Raw genomic sequence first — 5,000 nt, 5'->3', positions numbered from 1 at the left:
ATATATATATATATATATATATATATATAGACTGTACCGTGTACACCATACAGAAAATAATCTACCACCAACACATCATTTCGACACATTATCTTTTAATCTGCATAATCAAAATCAAAACAAGGCTCAACACTCTACCTGTATAAGTAGCAACAATTATCAGGTAAATGCGATAATTATTCGCAATTAACATTTATTTGCGTTGGGTGGAGGGACATAACTGAATTACAGGGTTGTTATACAGTAGCTGACACTTAGCTGACACTTCAGAAAATGAATGAAGGCGAACAGGTAATGATAATGATGAAAATGGTGATAATGATGAAAATGATTTTGATGATGACTGAACTTCATCATGATGATAATGAAGTTTTTGGTTACAATATGTTTTGATGTGTGATGAGAACATTAATGATCATATGATGATTATGCTAATGTTAGTATTGATGATGATGTTAATGATAATGATAATGGTGATGATAATAATGATTAAGATAACGTTGCTACTAACAATTATTATTAAGATTAATAACGATGATGATGTTAATGATGACAATAATAACAGTAAATAAATAAAATAATGAACCCACGCACAGCTTCTTCTCCCCCCCCCCCTCCTTCCTAAATTTCTAACCTCTTTAAGTATCATAATTATCATCCACCGTGAAGAAGCAAAAAGAACATTGCACGAGTGATAATAAAAATTGTATTTCGTTGCGCATTCAACTTTTCTTATGTTCTCGCTCTCTCTCTCTCTCTCTCTCTCTCTCTCTCTCTCTCTCTCTCTCTCTCTCTCTCTCTCTCTCTCTCTCTCTCTCTCTCTCAAACGCGCATACATACGCACACAAGAGAGAGAGTTAATGTAGCCATAGAAACGGAAGAGATATATTGGATTGAAATCAATACACAAAAAATGATGAATCCAATCAATATTTGAATATCAAAATGTTTCACCTCAATTCCCCCCCAAAAAAATTCATTGGATATACATTTATTCGTTCACTCGATGATTCTCCTGTAGCGAGATGAATATGTACGTGATAATCTAATACGATTGATTATCATGAGAATGATTTCAAACTGAAGAAAGGAAATAATAATAAAATAAACAATAACGATATATTTATTCCAGAAAAAAAAACATATTTACAAATCTTAAAGCTTATTATTATTATTAAAGCTGTCAACCAAACGATAAATGAAAAAAAAAAACATGCCTAAACATAGAACTTTAAATCGCAAGCACCTAACAAAACTACACCCCCCCCCCCCCCCTTCCCCCAGCAGTAAATGAACGGCAAACAACACGAAGAAAAAAGTGTAACTACCAAAGCCGCCTCCTATTGGCTAGTATGCAAGTAGCTGCGTACTCCACCGGCGGTCGGGAGTCGACGTCCGAAGCTGGCGCGTTCGATTTTTTTTTTTTTTTTTTTTTAGTTATTCCATAGCGGATTATTTTCTACGCCCGATTTGCATATAGGATATATGTAATTGATATAAATAGTTTTTCTTTTTATATCATTGAAGGAAGAAATTTCATCTAATAGAATAGTATTATATTAATAACGCTTTACGTAACCAGGAGAATACACCAATCTCAACTTACGCACATGCGTTGGGACGCTTCGGACGCAGTAGCAGCAGGGGCCTCCCACCAACCCCTACCCAAGCCCTTCCCATCTCCCTTCCCCCCAGTCCCCCCTCCGAGTACTCGCTGTTCCCCCCAGCCCTCCTCCTCCCCACTCCCCACACGCGCGCAGCTACGCCGACGAAGTACCCCGCCTTATGAAATGCTGTTCGAGTCGAGCAGCCGGAGACTGGGAGGAAAGGGTTATCCATGTATGGGCAAGGGGGGGAGTGTAGGGGACGATGTAGGGGGGACCGAGTACTTTTCTATTTTCTACTTCTACACCCTCTCTTGTAGCCGCGTGGTGTATTTCTTCTGCTTTAGGTAAAAGGAGAGGAAGATGGGAGGGGGAAGGGGGGAGGGGGAGGAGTTACCGCGGAGGTGGAATGCTATTAGAGATGGTAGACCTTTTTTTTTTGTCTCTACTTGACTTTTTGGCTTAGACGTGGCCGTATAGGGGGGGGGCAGAGGGGAGGAAGAGGGGGGGCAATAGGAAGCTGGGGGGAGGGGGGGAAAAAGAGCAGGAAAGAAGGACGAGGAAGAGGAGAGATGAGAGGGGGGAAGAGAGGAGGAGAAGAAGAAGAGAATAGGGAAGAAAAGGGAGGGGAAAATCGAGAAATAAAAAGGGAAAGGAAGAAGAAAAAGAGGTAGAAAAAAAACTAGAAAACAGAAGAAAAAAGAGGAAGAAAAGAGGAGAAGGGGGGAGAAAGAGAGTAAAAGAAGAGGCGGAGGAGGAGAAAGGGAGAGAGTGAATGGGGGGGGGGGGGGGAGTCAATCTACCGACCCCAACCTACATCTTCGCGTGGGTCTAGAAACCACAGCGACAACGCGCGTGTATCTGTGGATCGCCTTGTGTGTGTTTGTGTGTGTTTGTGTGTGTGTCTTGCAGGGGAGCAAATTAAATTATTTTACGTTATTGTGCTTTTCTGTCTTTGCTTGCTATTTTGTCTGTTCGCGTGTTTATTTATTTATTTATTTATTTATCTATTTATTTATTTGATATTTACGTATTAATAGTGTTATATGAACAATAATAACTGTATTCGATTTTTTATGCGTGATGTCCTTAGCGTTGTGATTATAATTGGTGTTATTGTTATTATATATGTTGTTCTTCTTCTTATTGTTGTTATTATTTTTGTTTTGTTTTTAGTATTATCATTGTTGACACTATTCTTATTGTTAATGTGATTATTATTGTTATTATCATTATTATTATTATTATTATTATTATTATCATTAGTGTTATTATCATTATTATTATTATTATTATTATTATTATTATTATTATTATTATTATTATTATTGCTATTACATTTATTATTATTGTCATTTTTATTATTATTATTGTTGTTGTTGTTGTTGCTGTTACTGTTATTTTCATAATAATTATCATTATTATTATCTTTATTATTATTATTATTATTATTATTATTATCAATATCATTATTATTATCATTATTATTATCATTATTGTTATTATTATTATCAATATTATTATATATTAGTATCGCTATCATTACCATTATTGTAGTTATTTTTAGTATTATCATCCTTATTTTTGTTTTTGTTATTGTTTCCTCATATTTTTTGTTGTTATTATTATTATTATTATTGTAATTATTGTTGTTGTTGGTGTTATTATAATTATTATTATTATTATTATTATTATTATTATTATTATCATTATTATTATTATTATTATTATCATTATTATTATTATTTATTATTATTATTATTATTATTATTATTACTATTATCATCATTATTATTATTATTATTATTATTATTATTATTATTATTATTATTATTATTATTATTATTATTATTATTATTATTATTATTATTATTGTTGATATTATTATTAGTAGTAGTATGATCATCATCATTAGTTTTATCATCATCATCATCATTGATATTATTATTGAAATTATTATTATTTATTATTATTTTCCGTTTTGTTATTATTATTATCATTATCATTATAATCATTTCCAGTATCCTTATTATATTTGTTTATTATTTTATCTTCTTTATTATTATTATTATTATTGTTATTATTATTTTTATTATTATCATTATTATTATTATTATTATTATTATTATCATTATTATAATAATGATAATTATTATTATTATTATCATTATCATTATCATAATCATCACCATCATCATCATTACTCTTATTTTTGTTGCTGTTATTATCAATATCATTAATATTGTCATTATGTTCATTATCATCATCATTATTATTATCATTATTGTTATTCATATTATTATTAATAATATAATTATTGTTATTGTTCTTGTTGCTGTTGTTGTTATTGTTGTTGTTGCTTTGCTGTTGTTTTGTTATTATTATTACTGTTTTTATTACTATTATTATTATTATTTTTTATTGTTGTTATTATCATTATCATCATCATCATTATCATTATTATTATCATGACTATTGTTGTTTTGTCGCTGCTGTTTTTGTTATTGCCACTGCTATTATTATTGCCATTATTATGATTATTACCGCCATCACGACTGTATCATCGTAATCGCCATCGCATGAAAACAAAAACAGAACAAAAATAATGGGCGGCGAACAAAAAAACCGAAATATTTTTTTTCTTTTTATTTTATTTTATTTTTTTTTGTTAAAAAGGATGCGAAGGAAGGCAGGACACGAGGGTAGGCTGTCCAGACCGCTGTTTTGACCTACATATGTTGGCGCGGCGGAAGGGATAGGTTGTCAGATTCACATATATGCGTAATAAGCATATATGTGAACACACACACACACACACACACACACACACACACACACACACATATATATATATATATATATATATGTGTGTGTGTGTGTGTGTGTATGTGTGTGTGTGTGTGTGTGTGTGTGTGTGTTGTGTGTGTGTGTGTGTGAGTGTGTTTGCGCGCGTGTGTGTGTGTGTCTGTGTGTGTGTGCGTGTGTGTGTGTCTGTGTGCGCGCGTGTGTGAATAGGAATATGTACGCATTATATAAGATAGGTGTATAATATACCCAGGTCTATAGACGTGTGTGCAGATATGCATAACAGGAAAATATAAACTCATTAACAGAATCAAAAACGTACACATAATACATAAACTTACACACACACACACACACACACACACACACACACACACACACACACACACACACACACACACACACACACACACACACACACACACACACACAGTGACGCCGTGACGGGAACATTCAAATAAAACGGTTACTCGCATTAACAATATGGAAATCTACGACATTTTAAGAACTTAACATTCGCAAAGTAACAAAAATAATCAGACGAAATGTGAAGATGTAGAGATCACAGAGCAAAAGAAAAAAGAAAAAAAA

General features: G+C 32.4%; 1 protein-coding gene across 3 annotated transcripts in view; it reads left to right on the top strand.

Moving 5' to 3' along the window:
• The window catches only part of LOC125036272, a 72,297-nt gene that overhangs the window by 20,933 nt on the left and 46,364 nt on the right, over positions 1 to 5,000 (top strand). The gene's annotated exons all lie outside the window — the stretch shown is intronic.

Source organism: Penaeus chinensis, chromosome 20 (genome assembly GCF_019202785.1).
Source record: "Penaeus chinensis breed Huanghai No. 1 chromosome 20, ASM1920278v2, whole genome shotgun sequence".
NCBI classification, from domain to species: domain Eukaryota; kingdom Metazoa; phylum Arthropoda; class Malacostraca; order Decapoda; family Penaeidae; genus Penaeus; species Penaeus chinensis.
This window is presented reverse-complemented; position numbering and strand designations above follow the sequence as displayed.